We start from the raw sequence: 12423 nt of genomic DNA on the forward strand, positions 1-12423 counted from the left end.
CACTGTATCTGTAACAGCTACGTCCATGACACGATCATTTTCATAATCTATTCAGACATAGACTAACATAAATAATAAAATCAAATATCTTTCACAAAAACAACAACAACGACACAGGAGATGCATTCCAATTGCCCCCATAGTTTGAGTTACTGCCCCCATAGTTTGAGTTACTGCCCCCATAGTTTGAGTTACTGCCCCCATAGTTTGAGTTACTACCCCCATAGTTTGAGTTACTACCCCCATAGTTTGAGTTACTACCCCCATAGTTTGAGTTACTACCCCCATAGTTTGAGTTACTACCCCCATAGTTTGAGTTTCTTCCCCCATAGTTTGAGTTTCTACCCCCATTGTGCCTCAACACAATCCTGTCCTCGGAGCTCTCCGGAAAATTCCTTCGACCTCATTGCTTATTTTTTACACTGACATGCACTGTCAACTGTGGGACCTCATATAGATAGGTGTGTGCCTTTCCAAATCATGTCCAATCAATTGAATTTACCACAGGAGGACTAAAATCAAGTTGTAGAAACATCTCAAGGATGATCAATGGAAACAGGATGCACCTGAGCTCATTTTTGAGTCTCTTAGCAAAGGGTCTGAATACTTATGTAAATAATATATTTCTGATTTTATTTTTAATACATTTTCAAACATTTCTAAAAACCTGTTTTCGCTTTGTCATTATGGGGTATCTAAAATGGATTTAAACAAATGTGTAATACATTTTAGAATAAGGCTGTAGCATAACAAAGTGTGGAAAATATTGTACGTATTCACACCTGAGTCAATACTTTGTAGAAGCACAGTTGGCGGCGATTACAGCTTTGAGTCGTCATGGGGATGTCTGTATCAGCTTTGCACATCTGTATTTGAGGATTTTCTCCCATTGTTCCTTGCAGATTTTCTCATGCTCTGTTAAGTCAGATGGGGATTAGCAGAGAACAGCAATCTTCAAGTCTTTCCACAGATTTTCAATGGGATTCAAGTCTGGGCTTTGGCTGGGCCACTCAATGACTTTCACATTCTTGTTCTGAAGCCCTTCCAGCGTTGCTTTAGCTGTATGCTTCAGGTCACTGTCCTGTTAGAACGTAAATCTCCCAGTCGAAGGTCTGTTGCACTCTGAAGTAGGTTATCATCGGGGATTTGCCTGTATTTAGCTCTATTCATTGTTCCCTCTATCCTTACCAGTCTCCCAGTCCCTGCCGCTGAAAAGCATCCCCATAGCATGAGGCTGCCACCACCATGCTTCCCTGCAGGGATGGTGTTAGACGGGTAATGAGTTGTGCCTGGTTTTCTCCAGACATAGAGCTTTGCATTCAGGGCAAAGAGATACATTTTTGTCTCATCAGATCACTGAATCTTTTGCCTTATGCTCTCAGTCTTTCACATGCCTTTATGTAAACTCCAGGCATGCCGTCATGTGCCTTTCTCTGGAATGGCATCTTTCTGGCTACTCTCCCATAAAGCAGAGATTGGTGAAGTGCTGTAGAGACTGTTGTCTTTCTGGAAGGTTCTCCCATTTCCGCCAAGGAACTCTGTAGTTCTGTCAGAGTGGTCATTGGGTTCTTGGTCACCTCTCTGACCACGGTCTTTCTTGCCCGGTTGCTCAGTTTGGTCGGACGACCAGCTCTAGGCAGAGCCTATGTAGTTCCATATTCCAGTGACGGAGACCACTGTGCTCTTGGAAACTTTCAACACTCTAGAAATTGTTTTATACCCTTCCCCAGATATATGCCTTATCTCAGAGAGCTACAGACAGTTACTTGGACTTGGTATAGTTTCTGCTCTGAAATGCAATGTCAACGGTGGGACCTTATATAGTCAGGTGTGTTTCTTTCTAAATCATGTCCAAGCAACTGAATTGGCAATAGGTGGACTCCAATCAAGTTGTGGTGATAACTCAAGCATGATCAAAGGAAATTGGATGCAGCTGAGCTGCTTATGTAAATTAGATATCTTTTTAATTTTCAATAAATTTGCAAACATATCTAAAAACATGTTTTCTCTTGGTCATTATAGGGTATTGTGTGTACACAGCTGAATGAAAACAATCCATTTTTAATCGATTTTTATTTCAGGCTGTAACAACAAAATGTGGAATAAGTCAAGGGGTATGAATACTTTCTGAAGGCACTGTATGTATTGACTGGTGCAATTAATGAAGTACTATCTTATCTGTTACATAGTATAAGTATACATAGCATGGTTGGGGTCAATTACAATTTAATTTCAAATTCCAAGTCAATTATTTAATCCACTAATGAAGTGGAGAATTTACACTAAATTCAATTCTAATTTCAACAATCTTCAAGTTAAGGAATTTATTTAGAATTAGAATGTTTAGACAAAGACTTTGAATTGGAATTCTAAAAATATGTTATTATGGAATTGAATTGATGTCTCAAGGATGATCAAAGGAAATTGGATGCACGTGTTTCCAGTTAATGGAATTAATGCACTTAGTAGTAACATTTTACTGCCAAATTTGTTTTAAATCATTTTAACCTGTATTTCTATATTTCCAGTATAACTAGGATGTCTGAACAGTGACATGATCATCCTGAAAGTCTGAGGGAATTGAATTTGAATTTGTGGAATTCTGGGGGATAATATTGAATTGGGAATTCCATTATTGGAATGTACCCAAACGTGGAATTGAGAGGAATTGAATTATCTATTAATACAAAGACTGGGGCAGCAGGTTAGAGCGTTGAATCCCCAAGCCAACAAGGTAAAACATCTGTCTGTGCCCTTGAGCTAAGCACTCAACCCTAATTTGCTTCAGGGGCTCCATACTACTATGGCTGACCTTGTAAAACAACACATTTCACTGCACCTATCGGACAGTTTTCTGTATAGAGATCTCAGAAATGGTGAAATTGAAACGGTGAGATTAATGCTACCTCCATTATGTGTACCTGCGTCCTCCACATATGCTACAGAAACATCGCCATGCGTCCAATCTATTTAGTCAGGCAAGTCCACATTATTCTCGCATATTTTAGAATGTAATAATCATTTGAATATCAATGCATTGGCAAGGCCTAAAAAATACATTATTCTTAAAGTGGTAATGGGCTACTTTTTAGGTACAATTATATAGATTATTATATAACATTAAGGTCCTTGAAAATTACAATGATGAAAGTCCTTGAATTTGACTTGTGAATGTCTGTATGACATGTCTGTATGAAGCCTGCTTAAAGGATGTATAGTCCTAGGACTGTTGTTGTATAGGTGGAGTTAAGGGTCAGTTAGCATGCATTCACTTTTATTCCTCTAAAGGTGGAACTGCATAAAAATCATTTTTATTTGTTTGAAATGTTGATCCCAATGTCACACATTGGCCACATTATTTATAGAAAGACCCATATGCAAGATCTTCAACGGGATTCTATTTTGAACAATCATTTTTTTAAACATGATTCTGGTGTTAACAGTTCTTTTAAACAGGATTCTGTTTCTGTTCTTCTCATCTGGGTCACCTGAGGCGTGACAATGCAAAAATGCAGGACCTTCCCCAAGCACTTTGTTTTCTGGTTTCTCGCCCTTTTAGATAAGCAAACGCCTCTTTTCCAGGTGAGGAACTACAACTTGGCTCATTCCAATATGGTCATTAGACCCACCAGCAGGGCCTCTCCCTGTTTGAACGATGCAAGTAGAACACCATAGAACATAGAACAACAGTGAATTGAATTCAACCCCATCTTACCCCCGTGCCAAACCAACCCCAAAACCAAACCACCCTGAGTGGTCAGATAGCTAGCAACAATGACAAGATGTCACGTGTGGGGAATCGTAGATGGCTTGTTTCAGCTTTTTGTATCTTGTCTTGAGGTGTTTTGACTGATGTCACCTCTATGCTAATATGGCAAAAAAATTGCTAGCTAGCTAACCAACCAACTACTGTAATGATGTATTTGAGACAAGTGCCCTTTTGCAAATGTATTTGTTTTTAATAAACATTTGGATACAGTTTACATGTTGTCAATAATCCTTTGATTGTAAGCCAACCCCGTCTGTTTTGCCCCAAAGTTGTACACTTGTGAGTTTTGTTGGTCTGTACATCCCTGTGTGTAGCCAGCTCCAGTGTTGGTTAACAAGCCACCAGTCTGTACATCCCTGTGTGTAGCCAGCTCCAGTGTTGGTTAACAAGCCACCAGTCTGTACATCCCTGTGTGTAGCCAGCTCCAGTGTTGGTTAACAAGCCACCAGTCTGTACATCCCTGTGTGTAGCCAGCTCCAGTGTTGGTTAACAAGCCACCAGTCTGTACATCCCTGTGTGTAGCCAGCTCCAGTGTTGGTTAACAAGCCACCAGTCTGTACATCCCTGTGTGTAGCCAGCTCCAGTGTTGGTTAACAAGCCACCAGTCTGTACATCCCTGTGTCTAGCCAGCTCCAGTGTTGGTTAACAAGCCACCAGTCTGTACATCCCTGTGTGTAGCCAGCTCCAGTGTTGGTTAACAAGCCACCAGTCTGTACATCCCTGTGTAGCCAGCTCCAGTGTTGGTTAACAAGCCACCAGTCTGTACATCCCTGTGTGTAGCCAGCTCCAGTGTTGGTTAACAAGCCACCAGTCTGTACATCCCTGTGTGTAGCCAGCTCCAGTGTTGGTTAACAAGCCACCAGTCTGTACATCCCTGTGTGTAGCCAGCTCCAGTGTTGGTTAACAAGCCACCAGTCTGTACATCCCTGTGTGTAGCCAGCTCCAGTGTTGGTTAACAAGCCACCAGTCTGTACATCCCTGTGTGTAGCCAGCTCCAGTGTTGGTTAACAAGCCACCAGTCTGTACATCCCTGTGTCTAGCCAGCTCCAGTGTTGGTTAACAAGCCACCAGTCTGTACATCCCTGTGTAGCCAGCTCCAGTGTTGGTTAACAAGCCACCAGTCTGTACATCCCTGTGTGTAGCCAGCTCCAGTGAGAGGTGGGAGTAAGGGTGCGGTATCCATAATTGATAGGTGATAGTCGGATCGGATGATACTTGTAATTTTATTTTTTATTTTATTTAACTAGGCAAGTCAGTTAAGAATATCTTGTAAAGTGTTTTAAGATGCCTAAGTAAAAGGTTGGCAATTGAGTACCACAGTATAAGTCATAAAACCCAGAAATGGTTCCAATCGTTTTTCCACCATTGATTCTTCCATCTGGGATTTTAGAACTTCTTCATATAAGGTCTGTGTTTGGTGTAGGCTTACCCTGGCATAACGTTTTGATAACTGCTCAAATCTCTCACAGACAAGGTAACTTTGATCAATAATTAGCATTGCATATATTGATAAAACTCACCTTGTCCAAGCGAGAATTATTGTCACGACTGTGTGTAGGAACGGACCAGGGCGCAGCGTGAATATCGTTCCACATATTTTATTTTAATGTGAAACTATGCAAGACATACAATAAACCATAAACAAAACAACAAACCGTGACGAAGAGGTGCTGCATGCACTAACTCAAAATAATCTCCCACAAACAAAGGTGGGAAAAACAACTACTTAAATATGATCCCCAATTAGAGACAACGATGACCAGCTGCCTCTAATTGGGGATCATCCAAAAAACCCAACATAGAAAAACAGAAACTAGAACCAAACAACATAGAAAAATAAAACTAGAATAAACCCCCCCCAGTCACGCCCTGACCTACTCTACCATAGAAAATAAGAGCTCTCTATGGTCACGCCCTGACCTACTCTACCATAGAAAATAAGAGCTCTCTATGGTCAGGACGTGACAATTATACGGTTAGCAAAATGTTACGCCAAGGCAGTGGCGGTTCTCGCTTGTATGGCTCCCTGGGCGAAATAATAAGACTCATAAATATCAAAAAGAAGGGGTCAATCTGAGGTCAATCTACCCCCTCTCCATCTCGTACTTCTGAGTGGGAGACCTTCCCAGGCAGTAGCCTGCCAAGCTCACAAACTAGAATCAAGGCGCCCACTCCGACAAGGTTAATTGACACACAGTCCCACACGGTGACATGATATCATTGATGTGACGTGCAAATGAGCAATAGAAAACCGATCGTGCAAATTCAGAATATTCAGAATATTCTTTTTCTTCATCGTTTTATTTAATTTTTTATTACATTTTTGTATTTTTTCATCGGGCGTTCCCACGGCAAAATGAAGCCATGGGCGGCTGCCCATGTCACCTATGCCTAAATCCGCCACAGCCAAGGTAAGCCAACATCAAAAGTTATTCATTAGATTTTTTTTATCAAATTAATGGCGGAAAAACCATTGTAACCATTTTTGTGTTTTTATGGGTATTATAATCTCTCTCAGGTCTGGCTGTTCTGACGGAGGAGGAGGAGGAGGGGAGGGGGGAGGGGGGAGGGAGGGAGGGAGGGAGGGAGGGAGGGAGGGAGGGAGGGAGGGAGGGAGAATTCCTCTTGGAACGACACGACAAAGGACCTGTAGGATGGCCGACCTTTGCCCACCCTTTTCTGGGCTTTTTCAAACCCACCTTTTCCAAAGTGACGCACCTCTATAGCCAAGAGAACACAGCAAAGTTAGAATCTGGTTTTAGACCAATGATGTAGTGTAACCAGTGAACATAGCAGGGTTAGATTATGGTATTAGACCAATGATGTACTGTAACCAGTGAACACAGAAGGGTTAGATTATGGTTTTAGACCAGTGATGTACTGTAACCAGTGAACACAGCAGGGTTAGATTACGGTCTTAGACCAATGATGTACTGTAACCAGTGAACACAGCAGGGTTAGATTATGGTATTAGACCAGTGATGTACTGTAACCAGTGAACACAGCAGGGTTAGATTATGGTATTAGACCAATGATGTACTGTAACCAGTGAACACAGCAGGGTTAGATTACGGTCTTAGACCAATGATGTACTGTAACCAGTGAACACAGCAGGGTTAGATTATGGTATTAGACCAGTGATGTACTGTAACCAGTGAACACAGCAGGGTTAGATTACGGTTTTAGACCAATGATGTACTGTAACCAGTAAACACAGCAGGGTTAGATTATGGTATTAGACCAATGATGTACTGTAACCAGTGAACACAGCAGGGTTAGATTACGGTTTTAGACCAATGATGTACTGTAACCAGTGAACACAGAAGGGTTAGATTATGGTATTAGACCAGTGATGTACTGTAACCAGTGAACACAGCAGGGTTAGATTATGGTATTAGACCAATGATGTACTGTAACCAGTGAACACAGCAGGGTTAGATTATGGTTTTAGACCAGTGATGTACTGTAACCAGTGAACACAGCAGGGTTAGATTACGGTCTTAGACCAGTGATGTACTGTTACCAGTGAACACAGCAGGGTTAGATTATGGTATTAGACCAGTGATGTACTGTAACCAGTGAACACAGCAGGGTTAGATTATGGTATTAGACCAATGATGTACTGTAACCAGTGAACACAGCAGGGTTAGATTATGGTTTTAGACCAGTGATGTACTGTAACCAGTGAACACAGCAGGGTTAGATTATGGTATTAGACCAATGATGTACTGTAACCAGTGAACACAGCAGGGTTAGATTACGGTCTTAGACCAATGATGTACTGTAACCAGTGAACACAGCAGGGTTAGATTATGGTATTAGACCAATGATGTACTGTAACCAGTAAACACAGCAGGGTTAGATTACGGTCTTAGACCAGTGATGTACTGTAACCAGTGAACACAGCAGGGTTAGATTATGGTATTAGACCAGTGATGTACTGTAACCAGTGAACACAGCAGGGTTAGATTATGGTATTAGACCAATGATGTACTGTAACCAGTGAACACAGCAGGGTTAGATTATGGTTTTAGACCAGTGATGTACTGTAACCAGTGAACACAGCAGGGTTAGATTATGGTATTAGACCAGTGATGTACTGTAACCAGTGAACACAGCAGGGTTAGATTATGGTATTAGACCAATGATGTACTGTAACCAGTGAACACAGCAGGGTTAAATTATGGTATTAGGCCAATGATGTACTGTAACCAGTGAACACAGCAGGGTTAGATTATGGTATTAGACCAATGATGTACTGTAACCAGTGAACACAGCAGGGTTAGATTATGGTATTAGACCAATGATGTACTGTAACCAGTGAACACAGCAGGGTTAAATTATGGTATTAGGCCAATGATGTACTGTAACCAGTGAACACAGCAGGGTTAGATTATGGTATTAGACCAATGATGTACTGTAACCAGTGAACACAGCAGGGTTAGATTATGGTATTAGGCCAATGATGTTCTGTAACCAGTGAACACAGCAGGGTTAGATTATGGTATTAGGCCAATGATGTTCTGTAACCAGTGAACACAGCAGGGTTAGATTATGGTATTAGACCAGTGATGTACTGTAACCAGTGAACACAGCAGGGTTAGATTATGGTATTAGACCAATGATGTACTGTAACCAGTGAACACAGCAGGGTTAGATTATGGTATTAGACCAGTGATGTACTGTAACCAGTGAGCACAGAAGGGTTAGATTATGGTTTTAGACCAATTATGTACTGTAACCAGTGAACACAGCAGGGTTAGATTATGGTATTAGGCCAATGATGTACTGTAACCTGTGAACTCGAATCTACACTTGCACACTAGCACTTGTGTACTTTGTAAAGTTTACTTCATGATGTCGAGGATGATGTGCTCCTAATGGAGTTTAATGTCTGGTTTTCTAATTCTAAGAGATCAAAAGATTGAGAGGTGAGCTGACTGTCATACAGCAGATATAGACTTTCATATGTCCCTTTCACATTAAATTACACACATGCAGTCAGGCTACAAATAGCATAGTTCTAGCTTTTGGTTTATCACCTAGACTAGCAACATTGGGTATATGCTACAAATAGCATAATTATAGCCTTTGGTTTATCTCCTAGACTAGCAACATTGGGTATATGCTACAAATAGCATAATTATAGCCTTTGGTTTATCTCCTAGAATAGCACGGCTGTATCAGGATGTTGGTTAGCTTTAGGCTGTGTATGACAACCAATGATGTATATAAACCTTGGATTGCTGATGCTATGTATTGGCCAATGAAAGGCTTTGAAGCCAACGATCATCCATATTGGCACTCCCCAGAAGAATAAATCCAACAAACACCGAGTGTACAAAACATTAAGAACACCTGCTCTTTCATGACCAGGTGAATCCAGGTGAAAGCTATGATCAATTATTGATGTGACTTGTTAAATCCACTTGAATTAGTGTAGATGAAAGGGGGGAGACAGGATAAAATAGATTTTCAACCCTTGAGTCAACTGAGGCATGAATTGTGTATACAATGCATTCCACTTTTTGTTATGTTACTGCCTTATTCTAACATTTATTAAAGTTTTTTCCCCTCATCAATCTACAAACAATACTCCATTATGACAAAGCAAAAACAGTTTTTAGACAATATTTTAGCAAATTGATAAAATAAAAAAACTGAAATATTACATTTACATACAGTTGAAGTTGGAAGTTTACATACACCTTAGCCAAATACATTTAAACTCAGTTTTTCACAATTCCTGACATTTAATCATATTAAAAATTCCCCGTCTTAGGTCAGTTAGGATCACCACTTAATTTTAAGAATGTGAAATGTCAGAATCTTAGTAGAGAGAATGATTTATTTCAGCTTCTATGTCTTTCATCACATTCCCAGTGGGTTAGAAGTTTACATACACTCAATTAGTATTTGGTAGCATTGCCTTTAAATTGTTTAACTTGGATCAAACGTTTCGGGTAGCCTTCCACAACCTTCGCACAATAAGCTGGGTGAATTTTGGCCCATTCCTCCTGACAGAGTTGGTGTAACTGAGTCAGGTTTGTAGGCCTACTTGCTCGCACACGCTTTTTTAGTTCTGCCCACAAATTTTCTATGATTGAGGTCAGGGCTTTGTGATGGCCACTCCAGTACCTTGAGTTTGTTGTCCTTAAGCCATTTTGCCACAACTTTGGAAGTATGCTTGGGGTCATTGTCCATTTGGAAGACCCATTTGCAACCAAGCTTTAACTTCCTGACTGATGTCTTGAGATGTTGCTTCAATATATCCACATCATTTTCCTGCCTCATGATGCTATCTATTTTGTGAAGTACACCAGTCCCTCTTGCAGCAAAGCACCCCCACAACATGATGCTGCCACCCCCGTGCTTCACGGTTGGGATGGTGTTTTTCGGCTTGCAAGCCTCCCCCTTTTTCCTCCAAACATAATGATGGTCATTATGGCCAAACAGTTCTATTTGTGTTTCATCAGACCAGAGGACATTTCTCCAAAAAGTACGATCTTTGTCCCCATGTGCAGTTGCAAACCGTAGTCTGGCTTTTTTATGGCGGTTTTGGAGCAGTGGCTTCTTCCTTGCTGAGCGGCCTTTCAGGTTATGTCGACATAGAACTCGTTTTACTGTGGAAATAGATACTTTTGTACCTGTTTCCTCCAGCATCTTCACAAGGTCCTTTGCTGTTGTTCTGGGATTGATCTGCACTTTTCGCACCAAAGTACGTTCATCTCTAGGAGACAGAACGCGTCTCCTTCCTGAGTGGTATGTCGGCTGAGTGGTCCCATGGCGTTTATACTTGCGTACTATTTTTTGTACAGATGAACGTGGTACCTTCAGGTGTTTGGAAATTGCTCCCAAGGATGAACCAGACTTGTGGAGGTCTACAATTTTTTCCTGAGGTCTTGGCTGATTTCTTTTGATTTTCCCTTGAGGTCAAGCAAAGAGGCACTGGGTTTGAAGGTATGCCTTGAAATACATCCACAGGTACACCTCAAATATATTCAAATGATGTCAATTAGCCTATCAGAAGCTTCTAAAACCATAACACCATTTTCTGGAATTTTCCGAGCTGTTTAAAGGCACAGTCAACTTAGTGTATGTAAACTTCTCACCCACTGGAATTGTGATACAGTGAATTATAAGTGAAATAATCTGTCTGTAAACAATTGTTGGAAAAATGTCTTGTGTCATGCACAAGGTAGATATCCTAATCGACTTGCCAAAACTATAGTTTGTTAACAAGAAATTTGTGGAGTGGTTGAAAAATGAGCTTTAATGACTCCAACCTAGGTGTATGTAAACTTCCGACTTCAACTGTAAGTATTCAGACCCTTTACTCAGTACTTTGTGGAAGCACCTTTGGCAGCGATTACAGCCTTGAGTCTTCTTGGGTATGATGGTACAAGCCTGGCACACCTGTATTTGAGGAGTTTCTCCCGTTGTTCTCTGCACATACTCTCAAGCTCTGTCAGGTTGGATGGGGAGCGTCGCTGCACAGCTATTTTCAGGTCTCTCCAGAGTTGTTAGATCGGGTTCAAGTCTAGGCTCTGGCAGGGCCACTCAAGGACATTCAGAGACTTGTCCCGAAGCCACTGATGCGTTGTCTTGGCTGTGTGCTTAGGGTTGTTGTCCTGTTGGAAAGTGAACCTTCGCCCCAGTCTGAGGTCTCAAGCGCTCTGGAGCAGGTTTTCATCAAGGATCTCTCTGTACTTTGCTCCATTCATCTTTCCCTTAATCCTGACTAGTCTCCCAGTCCCTGCCACTGAAAAACATCCCCACATCATGATGCTGCCACCACCATGCTTCACCGTAGGTATGGTGCCAAGTTTCCTACAGAAGTGACGCTTGGCATCCAGGCTGTCATGTACCTTTTACTGAGGAGTGGCTTCCGTCTGGCCACTCTACCATAAAGGCCTGATTGGGGGACTGCTGCAGAGATGGTTGTCCTTCTGGAAGATTCTCACATCTCCACAGAGGAACTCTGGAGCTCTGTCAGAGTCTAAAGCAAAGCAGTGTGACACAGACAACAACACAGAGTTACACATGGAGTAAACAATAAACAAGCCAATAACACAATAAACAAGTCAATGGCACCGCTGAGGAGATCACACCCCTGCTACTACTGCTGCTGCTCTGTGGCATCTCAGAGGAGATCACACCCCTGCTACTACTGCTGCTGCTCTGTGGCATCGCTGAGGAGATCACACCCCTGCTACTACTGCTGCTGCTCTGTGGCATCGCTGAGGAGATCACACCCCTGCTACTACTGCTGCTGCTCTGTGGCATCGCTGAGGAGATCACACCCCTGCTACTACTGCTACTACTGCTGCTGCTCTGTGGCATCTCAGAGGAGATCACACCCCTGCTACTACTGCTGCTGCTCTGTGGCATCGCTGAGGAGATCACACCCCTGCTACTACTGCTGCTGCTCTGTGGCATCGCTGAGGAGATCACACCCCTGCTACTACTGCTGCTGCTCTGTGGCATCTCAGAGGAGATCACACCCCTGCTACTACTGCTGCTGCTCTGTGGCATCTCAGAGGAGATCACACCCCTGCTACTACTCTGTGGCATCTCAGAGGAGATCACACCCCTGCTACTACTGCTGCTGCTCTGTGGCATCTCAGAGGAGATCACACCCCTGCTACTACTGC

The sequence above is a fragment of the Salmo salar genome, chromosome 05, assembly GCF_965601325.2.
Source record: "Salmo salar chromosome 05, fSalSal1, whole genome shotgun sequence".
Taxonomy (NCBI): domain Eukaryota; kingdom Metazoa; phylum Chordata; class Actinopteri; order Salmoniformes; family Salmonidae; genus Salmo; species Salmo salar.